Source organism: Adiantum capillus-veneris, chromosome 26 (genome assembly GCF_014529385.1).
Source record: "Adiantum capillus-veneris isolate H3 chromosome 26, ASM1452938v2, whole genome shotgun sequence".
NCBI lineage: Eukaryota > Viridiplantae > Streptophyta > Polypodiopsida > Polypodiales > Pteridaceae > Adiantum > Adiantum capillus-veneris.
Genome location: NC_140956.1, coordinates 131,658,772 through 131,678,109, shown reverse-complemented (window position 1 = coordinate 131,678,109; position 19,338 = coordinate 131,658,772). Strand labels below are relative to the sequence as shown.

General features: G+C 41.8%; 1 pseudogene; it reads right to left on the bottom strand.

Moving 5' to 3' along the window:
- Positions 1 to 399: 399 nt before the first annotated feature.
- On the bottom strand, positions 400 to 1,220 carry LOC147424222 (uncharacterized; annotated as a pseudogene).
- Between the last annotated feature and the right edge of the window lie 18,118 nt (positions 1,221 to 19,338).

Here is a 19,338-nt window from a genome sequence, read left to right as displayed (position 1 = left end):
GAATTTTTTTTGGTGGCAGGGCATTGAATGCCCTGCCACCCATCAACCATATTGAATGTTTCATTTGTCTATTTACCTTTGAAAAAAAGTACAAAGGTAAATATAGACCCAAAATAGTCACCCACAAGACAATATAATCATTAACTCCATCATCCATAGTACGTATTGTTTGCAAAATAAGGATACAAAAATGACAAGCGTGAATTGATAAAAGTAAATCAATGACAATTGTAAACAGTAGAAAAATCACTTGATTGTTAATCATTGCAAATGTAATAGTTACAAACCATTGTCATTATTTACATGGTTTTCAAAAATACGTATAAAAGTCGTCTCATGATACATAATCTATGTCAAAACGAAACTAATGCTATCTATCTATGGCTAAACTGACGTCGTCTAATCAGACGTCTCATCACGTCAAAGCGCCGTATCTGTCGGATTCTGCAAAAAAAAACAATAAGATAGCTTTTTGTAAGTATAAACATATAGCGACGTTTATAAAACAATACAATAAATAGAAAATAATAAACCCTAATACTAACCATATTGCTGCTGCGAGAAGTCAAGATGTCTATAAGGGCGTTTAAGCCCTTCCTACCTGCATACTCACGCTTGTACGGTGTGAGATCACGTCCTGTAAACGACCATTGTCAAAACATACAAAGAATCCATTATGTTAGAATTTCAAATCCCATAAACCCTAAACTATCAAACATAGATGCGAAAACACTTACAAAATCGGCCTCAAATGATGCCCACCCGCTACTCCCCAAGTGGTGCGAGCTCCCTGCCTCTACTCGCGCTCTGACTGCCTCCTTTTGTTGCTTCCACTTGTCGGGATTCTCGCGTGCTTTTTTCTTCGCATGCTTCCAATCTTCTTTGGCCAGCCAATTTGGTCTACTCCACCCATGCTTGATTGCTTTTTGCACTTCGGAGCGCTTATGCTTGCAGTATTCGCGCATTCGAACCTTCATCACATCTTCATTGAAGCAGTCATCTCATGTTGGAACGGGAAACTCGTCATGAAGCATGCTGATGACTATGTCTTTTAATTCATTTGGTACTTCACTCCAGGTGTTTAGTATGTAGTGGCTAAACACCTGAGAGCAAAGACCGCGCATGCGCGCAATCACCTTCTTGCCTTCATCATCCAAGATAATGCCGCCGCTGAAGTCGACGGAGTAAGGCAAGCGCTCTCGCCGCTGACGCGTGAACATGGGTGTCTCGGCAGGGGTCTCTAGCGGCGTGTCAACGGGGGTACGGACGCCAGGTGTCTCCACTGGAGTCTGAGCCCCGAAGCGAGGAGTGTCCACTGGAGTGACTCTTGGAGGAGTAGCTAGTGGTGTGTAGCTGCGGGTAACGGCAGTCAGCCGCGCAAAACCCGGTGTCGATGGCGATGCCGTGGCTGGTGTCGGGACCGGCAAAGAAGGGGAGGGTAAAGAGCCTCGTCGAACACGAGGCGGTGTCGAAGCATCCGTGGCGCCACCCCCACAACAACCGCCACCGCCACCACTAGAGCGCCGGTGCCTAGACGAGTGTGAAGATCGTCTCGTCGACACTGAAGCTTCAGAGCGTACTGAGGACTCCAAAACAGAGGGAGATGCAGATGGAGTAAGAATGCGCGATGGTGCGCCAGAGAGATGACGCTCCACGTACCACTGTCTCTGCTAGGGTGACAAAGAAGAAAGAAACCCCTCATCATCCATACCTGCATTAAACACACAAACATTTAAACTTAATATTGAATGAGTGGAGTAGAAAACATGGACAAGTAGATAGATAGATAGATAGAGAGAGAGAGAGAGAGAGAGAGGGAGAGAGAGAGAGGGAGAGAGAGAGAGAGAAGGAGGTGCTCGTCGTCTCTGCTTATGAGAACATACCTAGAGCATACGTACCTGGAGTGGATGCAAAGACCATTAAATACAATGATGCAATGACGCATATAAATACAATGACGCAATGACGCAAATACTTAAAGAGACGGAGAATCGTACAAGAACTTGAATGTGCTTGTAGATTTGGAATATTCAAAGGCTAGCAGCAATAGAAAGCGTTCTTCTTCTATTCAACTTGAGTGATGGAAGAGGCAAGTGCATAACTCTGAATTTACAAAACGGAGCAAAATTGTTCAAATAAAATATTTATGGCTTTAAGAGATCTCTCTCTCATCCTTGCATAGCTCATCATAACTTTCTATATCTATATAGAGCTCTTCGTTTAAATAGATGTCCTCTGTTTCATTTTGTAGATCCTCTGCATGCACCCCATAGAGAGTAGCAGCTTGATGTTCGTCTGGCACCACCTCCACGGCTTCTGACTGAGAATCTTCTCCGATCTCCTCCATTGATGCCGTTGTGATTGGCACATGGTAGCCTTCATACGTCCGTGCACAACGAGGGGCTACCTCTATGACATACCACCAGTTTGATGCACACTTTGTAGGGTGAAATATCACCTGCCAGAGCAGGTGATAACTTACATGAGAGCTTCCAAGCAGATAAATTCTAAAATGGGATGTTAACTATTTACACACTTACTTGTTCACAATGCTTGGGTAGTACGAAAGTGTCTCTTAGGTCAGTCCATTTCTTAGTTGAATCCACCTCAAGAAAACCAGACTCTCCTCTACGCACAGTAGCGTTGCGACCCTCCATGATTATCTTGAACCATTGCATGTCGAACAAGTCGACAAAAAATCCTCTATAATCGATCCTCAAAATCTCTTGTAGCGGGCCAAAGTAAGTGAGTTCCGCCACCACAGGATCTACATCAAAGGACCGTCGTCGACTAAACTGTTCAAATTTTGCCATGATTCCACAATCTTGAGTAAAATGTTTTTTGTCGATCCGTTCCACCCTAAAATGTCGACCTTTACACCATGCTGCTGTGTATGACTTATACTACAACCAACAAAGATTATGAGTGGCCGTTCAAACATTTAGAAAGTTACTAGCTAGTCGTACGTTGCAAACTTACCTTGGTCGCGCAACCCCTAGAGTACTCCCACTCTTCATCAATCACTTCTTCACCGCAATGTTGTGCGCTTTTCAATTGGTTGTGCAACCATCTTAAGCTCATGAATGTTGGTAGGCTCTCCAGACCCATCGGATAGTGCATCGGTGGTCGTCTTCCCCTTCTCCACTCGATCCTTGCCCTTTGTCGATCTTGCTTTGCATCCTCATATTGTGAAATCCACTTCTGCATGACTGGATTGTGAAGCATGCAAAATCGGTTTTTTTTAGCCTCTAGATCTTCCGTCATCTTCTTCTCAACACCGAGATTGCACATGAAAATTTCAGAAAAGCGCTCATCATCTATGGTTCGCCATAGCGTGTCCCGGGCTTTATCAAATCCGTCTAGCCACTCTCCAATGTACTGTTAGGGACTCTGATACCAGCCAACCTTCTGCCATGCTACCCTCCGGACGTGCCTTTTGACGCACATATCCCTTGAGCGTTTTCATGAAACGTTCTAAAAAGAACATCCATCTGGAATGTACTGTGCCAGCTATTTCCACCTCATCAACTATGTGAACAAGAAGATGCACCTGAATGGTTAGCATGGTAGTAGGAAAATGTTTCTCAAACATGCACAGAACCTCCACAGCGTTTAGTTTGGCGAATGGTATGGAGTCTACGTTGATCTCCTTTTGTGAGATCCATTGCACCAACTTCGCAAGTTTGTAGATTGTGTTACGGACGTCAAGAGACAAACATCCCTCAATGGAAACCGGTAAAATAAACTGCAAAATACGTGCAACATTGATATTAAAGTCCACACAAGAATTTGTTACACAATTCCCACTATGATATACTCCACTATGAACATACCTGACACATTTTATGCCAGACGTGTGACTTCAAATCGGTAAGCTTTCCTTCTTTAGTAAAACACGTTCGGAGCAAGTGCATTACGCCAGTGGGGGTCCGCAAAGATCGAATGGTCTCTTTTACTTTGCGTTCTTGGGCTCCTGTGAAAATCCATGGTGCTTTAGGGAGTTTTATCGATCCATCGGACGCTGTTTGCGGCCAATATTGCTCCATACGATCCACATTCCTAAGGTCAACTCTGTCTCCCAAAGTATCTTTCTTGCCGATCAGATGGTCCCATAGTAGATTACCCACATTCTTGAATATGTGCATTGGATCGAGCAAGTGATTGATCATGAGTCGGGGCCAATATGGTAACTCATACCATAGAGATAGTCTCTTCATCCCTGGGGGCAATCCATCATCACACATCTCCTTCTGCTCTAACCATGCTTGTGCAGACATCCTCGGTGGCTCTCTTCCCAAAAAGCTGTCGCGTAACACATGATTCTCTGGAAGATACGCTTGATGACCTTCGTAGATTTTCTTCTTCAATGAGGGTGCCCTACGTGCATTCAGTCTAGGTCCACATGTGACACATGCTTTGTATCCGCTTGTTTGAAGCCCTGCATGTATACACATGATAATAGATCAGCTTGAGAAAAACCAAGATTTACAGTTTCTGAGTGAGGAGTGTAAATAGATCACTTGAGCATTCTGTTAGTCCGGGATAGTCATGCATGGTCCACATTAGAATGCCTCTGATCAAAGCATTCCGTCGACCTGTGTGTCGGCTCATATCCAGCACCTCTATGCCAATCCACAATTGTTGTATCTCTTCCAATATTGGACGAAGAGACACATCCATATTCTTTACTTTATATCACCCCAACACAATCAAGCTTAGCCATAGGTGCCCCTTCTTCGTAGTCAACCACGGGGGAATGTTGTAGTTGACGATGACAACGGTCCATACATTGTAAGATGTTGGTCTTTGACCAAATGGATTTACGCCATCCATAGCCAGGCCTAAGCGCAAATTTTGAGCTTCCCTGGCAAAATCCGACCATGTTCCATCTATATGTATTCAGGCTGCACAATCTGCAGGAATCCGTAGCACACCATCCGAAGATTTATTCTCCTCATGCCATGATGCTAGGGCGGCCATGGACTTACATTCGAAGAAATGCTTGATGCAAGGAAGCAGAGGAAAATGTCGCAAAACATTTTGCTGAATTTTCGTTCCGTGGAGATCTACTCGATATCTTTCGGAAACACATTTCGGACACTTCTCCATGTCTATGTATTCCCCCCTGAAAAGAATGCAGTCATTAGGACAAGCATGGATCGAATTGTAATCCATCCCCAAGTTTCACAAAATCTTGCTTGCTTCCTCTTGGGAATCTAGCATCACATTATGAGCTGGTAGTATGTGCTCTTTGAGCAATCTACACAACATAAAAATACGGTACAATTGTGTAAAAATCTATCAGATCATTATACATTTAGAGTTTTATTAAAGTAAACTAATTGTAATAGATCACCTGAAAAGTGCTGTGACGCTAGTGTCACTTCATCCAAACTTTGTCTGCATGTTGAGAAGAACCAGGAGCGCTTTTAATCTAGACACACGTGCTCCATTATACAATGGCGTATCGGCTTCACTTTTCATATCATCATAGACAAGCCTTTTTGAATCCATGATCGTCTTGATCATTTTATCAATATCGGGCTCAAACATTGCCTCGTTGGGAATGTGGTCTACATGATCATCCCCCGAGCTGTCAGAGGCTACATCTTGTGGCCTCACATATGCTGCTTGACCAAAGCGCCTGCGAACACGTCAATTGGGTTGCAAGATTGCTGCCTATTGGACAGTGTCAGAGTCCGACGAGTTATAATTGGCAACAACTCGATCTATAATAGATGGATCGAACTCGTGAAATTATAACTCGTCAGAGTCCGACGAGTTATAATTGGCAATAACTCGATCTATAATATATGGATCGAACTCGCCAAATTCGCGAGCGTGCTGCAAAGAAACGCTTCTTCTCCGTCGCACATCATGCTTGCAATGGTTACAAGGAAATAAGATCCTCGTTGAGAGATAGGTGTTTCGGTTGGACGGCCCCACATCCTCGTCACTACTCATAATGAGGGTAAAAATATTATAACCTGGACAACAAATTTAATCTTCTATTGGCATTCTTTGTCTTTTATCTCTCTCTCTCTCTCTCTCTCTCTCTCTCTCTCTCTCTCTCTCTCTCTCTCTCTTTGTACACACTATAAACTACCTCACATTCTCTAGTCATGTCCAATCCCCGCACACCTCGGTCTAGAGGTGCACGGATATCAGAACCACCGGGTTATAATCTCGTCTTTATTGGTCAATGCCTATATTTATGGGTACAAGAAATCTACACACCCACGTCTACATGATACTGCATGTAGTGGACAAAACCCCTTTGCCTCTTTCTAGCTGTAGCATTTCAAAGCATCTTAACATCTTTTCACAGTAGACCTTTGTTTGTATCTTGCAGGTACGCCATCCTTGCAATGTAGCTGATGTATGCTCAAGGCACTTAATTCTTAATCTAGATTTGACGGGATGTGGGGTGTGTGTGTGTGTGTGTGTGTGACCCTTGGAATCGTCATCTTGCATCACTAATTTCTGTGTAGGTAAATTTTCTCTTCCATTAGCTAAACATGACGGCTTATTGTATGGTAGCAGCAGTCGAACATGCAGGTGGAATTGCTGGTCCGCATGGACTGTCGAGGCTGTGAACGCAGAAAATTTTCTCGCCATTTCTTCTAACCTTATCTTAAACGATAAAAAGAAGAAAATGGTATAACCTTTCTATCACCCAAGTGTGGTAGATTGGTTATGCCAATTCCCTCTTCAATAACAGGTAAATAACCTAAATCTAATCTAATATAACGTAAATAAACCTAAATTAATAAACCTAAATCTAATCTAATATAACGTAAATCTAAATCTAACTTAAATAAACCTAAATCTAATCAAACGTAAATCTAAATAAAAATAAACACAAATCTAATTTAATTTAACTTAAATAAAACTGAATCTAATTTAATGTAAGTCTACATCTAACATAATCTTTAACGTCTTTTGGGATAGTTTCCTACGACAATAAAACTCTCTTCTTCTTGTGTGTGTCTCTGTGGGTGTGTGTGTGTGCCAATAAAAAGAGAAAAATGGTATAACCTTTCTATCACCCAAGTGTGGTAGATTGGTTATGCTATTTTCCCTCTTCAATAATAGGTAAATAATCTAAATCTAATCTAATATAACATAAATAAACCTAAATTAATAAACCTAAATCTAATCTAATATAACGTAAATCTAAATCTAACGTAAATAAACCTAAATTTAATCAAACGTAAATCTAACTAAAAATAAACCTAAGTCTAATTTAATTTAATTTAAATAAACCTAAATCTAATTTAACGTAAGTCTACATCCTCTCTCTTTGTTTTATATATATATATCTCTCTCTCTTTTCTTCTCTCAATGTGTGTGTGCATTCTTTGTTTATGCATGTGTGTGTGCGTTTTTGGTTTATGCATGCTCTCTCTCTCTCTCTCTTTTCCTCTCTCAATGTGTGTGTGCTTTCTTTGTTTATGCATGTGTGTGTGCGTTTTTTGTTTATGCTTGTGCTCTCTCTCTCTCTCTCTCTCTCTCTCTCTCTCTCTCTCTCTCTCTCTCAAAAACACAATGTGTGTGTGTGTGTGTGTGAGAGAGAGAGAGAGAGAGGGAGAGAGAAAGAGGGGAAGGGACCATGAGAGTGAGGAGAGGGAAGGAGCATACCTGGCTCTCCTTCCTCTCCTCGTGTGTGTGTGTGTGTGTGTGTGAGAGAGAGAGAGAGAGAGAGAGAGAGAGGGTGAGAGATAAAGAGGGGAAGGGAACATGAGAGTGAGGAGAGGGAAGGAGCATACCTGGCTCTCCTTCCTCTCCTCGTGTGTGTGTGTGTGGAGAAGAAAGAGAGAGAGAGAGGGAGAGCGTTACCTTGCTTTCTTGAGCGCGCGTCGAAAACTCAGATCTGAGATCTGAGTTTTCGGACGCTCTTGGTTATTTTTTTTAGCCCTGGCGGCGTTGCTATATGCGTCGCTATGTTTAAAGTAACATAGAGACGCATATAGCGATGCTGTGCTTTTTCATATTTGAGCGTCGCACTACGAGTGTCACTACTATTAAGCATGTCTTGTAGTGTTTCATCAAGTTTGGACAATTTCTTCAAATGGTCATGAGTTTTGTATCTACAGACTAACTTTGCAAATTTGGCCAAATTTTCAATCCAATGATCCAAATTTTACCAAATTTGATTTGTGGACTTATTATAACATGCTAAAGCTAGTGGTATGCTGACTTGGTCAAAAAAGTTGAAAATTGGGGCAGATGTAAATAATCACTGAGCATGTACACATATCTATCACATCCATAAAAGCCTATGAATCAAGTTTCATTGAGTTTGAATAATTTTTCTCCCAATTTACACTCAAGTTTTAGAAAGTCAGTACAAAATTTAGTTTTTACCCAGTTTTTGGTCAGTTTGGTGATCCAAATTCTATGGTCCTTTACAAAAGTTGTTTGTACACATGCATAGAGTCTGTGGTATCAACCTTGGTCACTTTTGATCTAGAAGTAAATAATCTCAATTATTTACTTTAGGCCTAAAATGAACCACTTTTTTGCCTGGACGGTCTTTTTATGAGCTATTTTAAGCCTTTGAGTCCAGTCAAAACTTAATTTGGCCTAAAATGTGAAGAAAATGTAAATAATCTGAGTTTTTGCAAATTCTTGAAATTTTTACCTCAATGCGTCCATGAGCTTACCCACTGGTTCATACAACTTTTAAAGCATACTCTCTAGTCGGATTGAGTGGTTGGCAGTCTTTTCGTGCTATTTCTAGCCGTAGACCTGAAATTTTGCAACTTCACATAACAACTCACAATTGAGCCTTTCAGAGAGAGCAATATTTCGAAAACCACCTTGGATCCTACTTACCCTACTCCTAGATTCTACTACAATATGGTTGTGGAAAGTCTCCACAAACACTCGTTTTCTTGTTTTTTATGGTTTCTTGAGCATTGATCTTAAGACTTATCTTGCCCATCAATCATTCTCAAAATCCTAATCTAATTCTACAATCCTACAATCGTAAAGGCACTCAGCAAGTACAATTACTTTCAACCTACCTCTACACAGCAAAAGATGACAATCTTAAGCTATGCGGTTTTAAAAAGAAAGTTTTTACTCTATGAGATCCTAGAGGAAGTTAAAGGATAACTTCACAAGATGCTCGTGTTTTTCCCTAGTTTAGGTCTCTTCGATCCTCGGCAGCGGTGCCAAATGTGGGACGGGTGTTCAACCTCACTCTTATCTTATTGCAGACATAGCATGAACCACAAATATAATTGTCAATCCATGGGACGAAGCTGACTTGACTAGTGCATACAGGCTACAAGAGGCTGTCAATCTCTTGAAAAACAACAAACAACTCGCATCTAACTCAAGCTACACTCAAGTGACTGAAATCACCAAAAGCCAATCGCTTCATCGATAAACAAATCACATCCATCGACAAAAAAATCACATCCAAACGTAGCAAAACTTCTAGGACATGTTTATAAGACCTAAGCACACATGCTTATAGTCTCAAATCCCACTTTAGGTCAAGTGCAAAAATCACGATTATTAACAACAGTGGATTTTTGACCAAGTCGTTTTCGACCCAGAATGCATCTAAATGCTTAGCAATGATGCCCCAATACCCCGTCTATGCTTATTTTTTGTAGTGTCAATTCCTACTTATGATGAAATTAGGCCACGAGTCGGCGATGCCAAAAGCTACAAAATACCGTGAATTGCTTATGTTAATGCGTAGAGCTCTTACCTGTGGTTGCAACACAATAGATGCAACTGCAATGTGACAACCGGGGAGGGAGTAGGAGGCCCGAGAAGGAGAGAAGTAAGCGCCGTTAGCTCACGCTAGGTATTTCATTATCCAAAAACTTTATAATAACTTTATAAAATTGGCTTTTACACTACAACAAAAAAGGGGACTTTCGACGCATGTATCGATGCATTCCGTCGAAAAGCCCATCGATACACGTGTCCCTACAAAACCGTCGCTATATGCGTTGATATACCCGTCGAAAGGTAATATTATCGACGCGTATTTCAACGCGCTTAGCGACGCACATAGCAACGACCATAACAGAAAAAAAAATTCTTGGGCAGAGGATAGGCAGCTTGGCCTGTGCCCAATGAAAAGATGGACACAGCCACAGCCAGACTGCCTGTCCTCTGCCCAAGAAAGCGAGCAGCACCAAAATCAACCGTGCTCTCGCAAAAATTTCGGCAGAGTTCCCTTCGTTTTTACATAAACTTTTCAAAAAAAAAAACCATATCATGTATATGCCTCCTACATGCTATCCATGTAGGATCTCACATGAGATTTAAAGCCAATGAAAGAAATGAAATGAACTTTGTGCAAAACCATAACCGTACCAACTTAAAAGCATAACCATAACGAACTTAATTTGTGCAAAACCATAACCAAATTAAAACCATAACCATCCATAACCACTTTGATCAAAACCATAATGCAGATAACCATAACCATAAACAAAATTAACAATAACCATAAGCATAACCAGAAAGTTAAACATAACCATAAACAAAACGAGAACCATAACCATGTCTATACAAGAATAGGAGAAATAACCATGTCTATACGATGACAATGACAATAACCATAACCATAAGGAAAACAATAACTGTCTGAACAATAACCATAACCATATATATCTATACAAAAAAGAGACACAGAAGCGTGTCTGTGTCTCACAAAGCATATATATGAAATCCAGTCCACTGATGACTATGTGTCACAACCTGCACATAAGACAAGTCTCAAAATTAGTATTGATATTACTTCACATATACTTACTTAATTAAATCAACTCACATATATTAACGTCTCACCTCAAGCGATCAGCGAGACTGTAAGACCTCCCAGTCTACAGGCTCTTCTGAAGCATCAAGATCATTCAATTAGATACCTCTGCGATATCCATCTCTCCTCTTGGCGTGTCGAAGCTCGATGCATTGCAAGATTCTGAGTTTATACAAAAATCAAAGTAATAAGAATACATGATTCATCGTGTTTTGAAAAAAGCCATAGTTAGGATTGGATTAGAACTCACAAACTCATAGCGAAAGGTGTCGAAGCCTCCGCTGCCAAGATGAGATGTCCCCCTGGTCATCTGTCATATCTGCGCGGCCTGACGCTGCTGTCTGAACCGCGTGTCCGCTGTCCGCTCATCCTTCCTGATCTGCAGCCATGTCTCATGTGGGATGCCCAAAGGCTTCGACGAGCTGGTACTCAAAGCCTGTCGAGCTGCATCTCTTCAATGTTTCACGGTGTCCCGTGCAACACCCTTGATCCACCTCCTCAGAACAGCCTGTGAACTCGGAGCAGGCTGGTACTCCACTATGTAGCTGACTTTGTCCTCATCCTGCTCAAGCCAATGCGTCAGAATGCTGGTCGAAAACTGTAGCTCTGCGAGTTGGCGAATCTGCTGTCTCATCCCAGTCCCGACTCTATCTATGTCAACTGAACCATCTGCCCGTACAGTATAGAGCTTGGAGGCACTAGGAGCGTGTGCCCCCCAAGGTGTTCGAGGTGTGCCAAGAGGTGTGTCGAGAGGTGTTCCTGGGTAGGACGGGGGTCGTGAGCGAGGAGGGGGCATCTGTGGACCCTCCTCCACAACAACTACCACCTCCACCTGACGATCGCCGAGATCGGCAAGTGCGCCTGTGCTACGGAGATGAGGACATACCCGCCTCTACCGCACCCCTAGGTGTCGAAGCGGTTGTGATAGGAGAAGCAGGCGTCGTACTTGTAGGCGTCTCGGGTGAATGATGTCTTGAGACATCGCATATATCCTGTTGGCATCCTGAACTCTGAAATCACCCTTTTAACTTGTCGCTCTTCGTTTTTTAGCAATACCCATGGCGCTCTTGGAAGTTTTGTTTCGCCAGCTGCATTGGTGAAAGGCCACAACTCTGGCATCTTTCCAACTGACTTCAAATCATCTCGTGAAGCTCGATTGTCTTTCATTTCCATGATTGTCTTCCAGAGGAGCTCTCCCACATTCTTGAATATATGCATTGGATCCAGCAAATGGTTAATTAGTAGATCACCCTAGTACGGCAACGTATGGAGAATGGACAAACGTTTCATTCCTGGAACAGGTTGCCCCTCATGTTGCTCCCATCGGCGATTCCACTCTTGTACATGCATAGGACGACATTCGACACGACCAAGCTGACCTTCGCGTAAGTGATGGCCATCTGGAAGATAATGGTGGTGGCCTTGATAAATTGTCTTTCGAAGAGAGGCAAAATAGCGCACATCCAAAGACTGCCCGCAAATTGGACATGCATTGTATCCCGAAGTTGTTAACCCTGTATATCTTAAAGCATGAATCAGGCCAAGGCAAAGTGCTTGCGAATAGCAAGAATTTTGTAAATCAAGAACCATTACTAGAAGCTTCTCCGTATCTTGGCCAATTATGCATACTCCACATAAGAAGTCCATGGATCCTTGCATATTGTTCTCCTACTAGTTCAACTGCATCTGCTATGTCGATCCCATGCCATAACTCCTGGAGCTCGTGAACTAGTGGAGCTAGATAAACATCCTATTTTTTGCATCAAGCTTAATATCAAATGACCCTTCTTGATGGCAAGCCACGGCGGGAGGTTGTAATTGATAAGGCACACAGGCCAAGTGCTCCATGATGAGCTTCTCAATCCAAATGGATTCACTCCATCCATTGCCATGCCCAAACGCAAATTGCGTGGTTCACTCTTAAAATGTGGCCTGGTATCTTCAATGTGCCTCCAGGCCTTTGAATCAGCGGGCACCCTAAATGTTGCATCAGTGGATCTATTCGTAGAATGCCACCGCATCAACTTTGCAATGGAACCACAACGAAACATGCTTTTTATTCTAGGAATAATACGGAAATGCCGCAACACTTTAGCTGGCACTGTCTCGCCAACTACATCTTTTTTGTAGCGCATTGCTCCACACTTAGGACACGACTGACAATCTGCGAATTCATTGCGAAAAAGAATGCAATCATTTGGACATGCATGAATCTTGTTGTAGTCCAAGCCAACTGAGGTCAATAGTTGCTTTGTGTTTGGCCTGGAGGAGGGCATTTTATTTCCAGCCGGGAGAAGTTGCTCTCGCAACAACCTATTTAAGACACATTAAATTAAAAATCTCTCCAAGCACGTCACCATTGCAATCGGAAAATCTCTTTTGTAAATTACGTACCTAAACAAAGCAGTGACGCTTGCAAGTGACCACCCGTACACTGACTGAAGATTCAAAAACGCCAGACAAGTATGAAGCACATATATTTTGGCACCTTTATAGATTGGTTGACGTGCCAACTTCCTTCACATGTCTTCAGGAGATAGGCGCATGGCTTCTGGTGCTGCTTCGTTAGCGTTCTCCTCGCTTGTCTCGAAGAAGGCATCCAACATCTCCTCCATGCCGTCGTCTTCTGTCTGTAAGCCCTTTTCTGCTTCCATCCTTGGCTCTATATTGGTTGGACCTTCACGCATAATCCTTTTTCTCTCTCTCTCTCTCTCTCTCAGATGTAGGTGCTATGTCGCGAAAATCAATTCCCGTTCCATAGGAGTCGTATCGTAGATTCTGTATGGTTTCCCTAGCAAACTCTCCGTACTTGTGCACATGCTCATTACATATCCTATGCTTGTGCAGGATTTGATACTTGCAGAGCGTGCATGGGCATACAATCTTTTCCTCCATGTTAGTTGATGACGTTGCCATCTACAATGATTATGAATGTTGTTTTAATATATATACTCCTCACAATGTAAACTACCTCGCATTCTCTAGTCTTGCCCAATCTCCGTACACTTGTACGGAGATCAGGACCACCAGGTCAAAATCTCGTCTTTATTGTTCAAATCCTATATGGGTAGACACATACGTGCACTGCCAGGTGTACATGGCAATGCATGTAGCGGGCAAAACCCCTTTGCCTCTTTTAGTTCCATAGTTTCTTCTAGAGGGAGAGAGAGAGAGATAGAGAGAGTTTCTGTCCTTTTCACACATGCAATTGGTCAGCCAACCTAACTCTTTCTCTCTCTCTTTCTCGATCTACTATCTATCTCTCTCTGTCTCTATCTCTGTAGCTATCTCTAGTTAATTCTCTCTCTATCTCTTTATTTCTCTCTCTCTGTCTACGTACCCTATCTCTCATTCTTTCTCTCTCGCTCTCGCTCTCGCTATCTCCCTTTCTCTCTCTCTCTCTCTCTCTCTCTCTCTCTCTCTCTCTCTCTCTCTCTCTCTCTCTCTCTCTCTCTCTCTCTCTCTCTCTCTCTCGATCTCGCTCTCGCTCTCGCTATCTCTCTTTCTCTCTCTATTTTCCTATTTCTCTCTCTCTCTCTCTCTCTCTCTCTCTCTCTCTCTCTCTCTCTCTCTCTATATATATATATATATATATATATATATATCTATATCTATATATATATATCACTCTCTTTCTCTCTCTCTATTCCCTATCTCTCTCTCCCTCTCTCTCTCTCTATTTCCTATCTCTCTCTCTCTCTCTCTCTCTCTCTCTCTCTCTCTCTCTCTCTCTTCTCTCTCTCTCTCTCTCTCTCTCTCTCTCTCTCTCTCTACGTACTGATCGAACGAGCGACTGAGCTAGGGAGATCCAGACGCCCACGATTGTGGAGGCCAGACTACACAACATCGACAGAGGCTGCATCAGACGATCCAGGTCACTTTGGCTCGACATGGACAATGCCCAGTCAGACTACTGACCATGGAGGAGATTGATGAGGTCCACCAGCGAGACAGATGTTGGATCTCCTATGATCTACCTATCCCAGCTAGATGTTTTAGCTGCTTAGTCCACACCCAGCAGTTTAGGATTCCATAATATTTTATTTTGTCATCTTGTTATTCTGACTTTGTATCAGATCCACCACATTGTAACTTTCTGGTCTCATAGGTCACTTTGACCTTTTGAAGACATTAATATAACATTTCATTTCATTTATTTCTTTAATTTTAATTTTTTACGCATACATTAATTCTCTCTCTGTCTCTCTCTAGTTTTAATTTCCTACGCATACATTTTTCTCTCTCTATCTCTCTTTAATTTCCTACACGCACACACACTTCTCTCTCTTTCCTACACACACCTCTCTCTCTCTCTCTCTCTCTCTCTCTCTCCTACACAAACACACACACACACACACACACACCGCGCTCTCTCTCTCTCTCTCTTTCCTACACACACACACCGCTCTCTCTCTCTCTCTCTCTCTCTCTCTCTCTCTCTCTCTCTCTCTCTCTCTCTCTCTCTCTCTCTCTCTCTCTCTCTTTCCTACACACACACACACACGATGTGTAGAGAGAGAGAGAGAGGGGTTGGGGGGGGGGGGGGGGGGGGGGGGGAAGAGTGCCATAATACCTGCGCAGCAGGTTTTGGCCAAGATCTGAGCGTGCACGTTGTGGGCGAAAATGGCCCCTGCGCGCGGGTTCCCCTTTTTTTTGCCCAGTTTTTTAGCGTCGATACGTGCGTCGATATACACGTTGAAATAGCCGTCGATATATGCGTGGAAAATTTTGCCTTTCCACGCGTATATCCACGCACTTATCGACGTGTATATTGACGGGGTCAAAGAACGTCAATATCCGCATGGAAAGGTACGAGCGTCGATAACTTTGGGTTATGTTGTAGTGTTATACCTTAGCCAAGGTTTTTTTGGTCAAAACTAATAATCTGGGAGCTCTAACTAAAGACAGGTTGATACAATCTGGAAGCTTGTAGCCCTAGTTTATCCATTACAATATTTATATGAAAAATAGGAGTTACAATATTCTCGATCTATCAAAATAAAAATTGTTTTTACAATGAGAGCTCCAAAAAATGGTGTCCGAGTTAGCTTGCTACTTACATTTCCTGAACCTTATCCAAAAGTTTCTCTTTTTTTTCTTATGGGTCAACTCGTATCTTCAGTTGTAGCTCCTAACCTTAGCAGCTTATTCTTTCCAAGTGAGTAAGTGTCATAATTAATAGTTTCAAAGTTTGATTTTTGAATCGATCGTTCCGTTAAAACTCTATGACTTAATAAAACTTGTAAACCTCAAATAACTTTGCAAAATAATTGAAATAGTTTTTATTGATAAATCTTGGGATATGCTACAATCTCCTGAACTTAGGGATTTGAGATATTCACATCTCGAGAAAAGTTAGGATAGTCCCTCTCTCAGGTGGCTCCATATTCTCATGTTGCATCTTCTTTAGGATAGTCCTGCCACTAAACAAGGTGTTCTTTGAGAACTCTATTTTAAAGAACCTTCTCTCAAGACTCTAAAATTCTAGAGGATTGGATCTCCAAGATGTTTTGAGTGGGCATGACAATTTTTTTATCGTTGAGGAGTTGATCATCACTAGGAATACAAGGTTTCAATAAGCTTACATGAATGTAGACTTTGATGTGATTTGGCAACTTCAACTTGTAAGCTTGGGTATTGATGCACATGATAAATTTGTAAGGACCACAATAGCATGGACTAAGCTTCTTGTACTTTCCAAGAGATAAGCTACTTCTCTTTGGGTGAATTTGAATAAAAACTTTGTCGGCTTCTTTGAATCTTTGTTCGGATCTCTTACCATCCATATATTGCTTTTGGGAATCTTGAACTGCTTGAATATCTTTTCGGATGGCTTTTGTTTGGTTTTCCATTTCTTCAAGCATCTTCTTAGACGCTTCAACTCTTATGGTCAAATATTGAAAATTTGAGTGGAGAGACACATTCTAGACCATACATACCAATGCTTTGATGATGAGAAGCATTGTAAGCATACTCCTGAAAAGGTGGTGGTAATGTGTGTGCTAGTCTCCACCCAACCGTGCTATCTTATATCCTTCCCCTAGCGTACACACTGTTCGGCCGTGCCGGTGGCCTTGCGGGTAGGACCCATATCCTTACATTACCCCCCCCTTGGAGAATTTTTTTCGTCCTAAAAAACGAACGTACAAAAATGTTTCTTAAGTGCGGAGACATTCTCCCATGTAGAACCTTCTTCAGATCTATCTAGCCATTTTACCAACACCTGTTGTCTGACATGATGTCTAGTGCGAAGCTCATGAGAATCCAAAATATTTTCGGGCTCATGAGGGATGCTTGGTTGTTCGATAAGGTCAACTAACACACCTTTGTCAACGACATTATCATTTTGTCCTAGCTGTTTTCATAAACGGCTAACATGAAAAACAGGATGAACTCGTGAGTGCTCTGGAAGAGATAACTTATAGGCCACTTGACCTATACGTTTGAGAATGGTAAACGGTCCACAATAGCATGGTGAAAGTTTAGCAACTTTTCCCGTCTTCAGACTTTCTGAATGCTCCGGAACTTTGAGGAAAACCTTGTCTCCTTCTTCGAAAGTAGCAAGATGACGATGCTCATCTGCGTACTTCTTATATCGATCTTGAGCTTGCCTAACATTTTGTCGAGCAACTCGAAGCATGTCAAAATGGTCTTGGAGAAAATCGTTCGCTTGCTGTATCTTCTCCTTAGCCAACCCCACCGTAACGGGTGATCTAGGTTGAAATCCATACAAAAGCATAAATGGACTAAACCCTGTAGTCACATGATTTGGACTATTATAAGCAAATTCCAATATAGGTGAGTAGTCTTCCCAATTGGTTTGCTTCTTACTAATGTACACTCATAGCATATCTTCTAGCACTTGATTAACTCTTTCTCTTTGACCATCTGTTTGTGGATGATCAGTCGTACTTAGATTAAGTTTAGTTTCCAAATTTGGAACACAACTCTCCAGAATTGATTATTGAACTTTTGATCTCTGTCACTAATGATACTAGCTGAAAGACAATATAGTTTATATATATGCTCTACAAATAGCCGTGCTAATTCCGGTGTCTTAACCGTATTCTCAGTGGGAATGAATCGACCCATCTTGGTGAGATGGTCAATTACCCATATGGCATCATGGCCACGATTTGTATTAGGTAGTCCTACTACACAATCCATAGAGATACTCTCCCACTTACCTTGTGGAATCTCTAAAGGATGTAAAAGGCCACCTACCTTGAGGCACTCTACCTTATTAACTTGGCACTATTGGCAGTTTAATACGTACTCTTGAACATCATGATGTAAGCCCGGCCAATAAAATTGCTGTCAAACTAAGGCATATGCCTTACGAATACCTGGATGACCAGCACTTGGACTATCGTGACACTCAAATAAGATTTGGCACCTGTGTCTGAGTCCTTTGGCACACATACTCTACCTTTGTGGAGTAAGTAGCCATCATCAATGGAAAAATTCTTCCATCACTTAAGCTCTTCGTGAGTAAGGGTGGAGCTCTCTGTGTTGGAGTTTTTATATGTATGTGCAAAGACATGTTGATATGCCTGTACAGAGACATGTGAGTGTGAGGGATCCCTTTTTAAAAGTGCACTCCACACTTTAGTATATGATTGATCTTGTGCACACTTGCCACTTAATGACTCTAAAATTGTAAATGAGAATGTCATCAAGGAAAACCACAATAAATTTTCCAAGATAGGGACGTAAGACACTATCCATGAGTGTCATAAATGTATCTGTAGCATTGGTTAGACCAAAAGGCATAACCAAAAATTCAAAATTGCTCGAACCATGTTCTAAAGGCAGTTTTGGAGATATCTTGTAGTAGGATACGCACCTAGTGGTATCCTGAACGAAGATCTATCTTTGTATAGTATCTTGCCCTGTGGGGTTGATCAAACAACTCATCCACTCGAGGCAAAGGATACTTGTTCTTGATCGTTATCGCATTTAATTTGTGATACTCTACGCACATCTACATAGTACCATCTTTCTTTTTTACCAATAGAATTGGTGACGCCCAAGGCGAAGTGCTAGAATGAAACCACGAGCGAGGTAGTCAGCCAACTGACTCTCAACCTCCTTGGCTTCTTTAGCACTCATATGATAAGGTGGTTTACTCACCGGTTTAGTGTCTAGCAAGACATCTATGCCATGCCGCACATCATGTGTAGGGGGTAAACCCGATGGTGAATCACTTGAGAGCACATCACTATACTCCATGAGTAAGTGAGTTAGCTTTCTCCATGAAAAAGGAGAAAGTAAACTAGAGTTATGCTGGGATGGAGAATCTTGTAATTCCTGTTATGTTTGTTTTACAACAGTTGCACATTGCTCTATAGAATAAAAATTGAGAGCACTTTTCTCGTTAGATTTGTTAACACTTTGCTTATCATTAGAATTCTTTGCACTTTGCATACCATTACTAGAATTCACTGCACTTTGCTCTTGAGAATTCACAAGACTTGGAGATAAGCTGTAACACAAAAAAGACATATTTAGGAATTTTGGGAATTATTCAAGTCCCAATTTTTAAA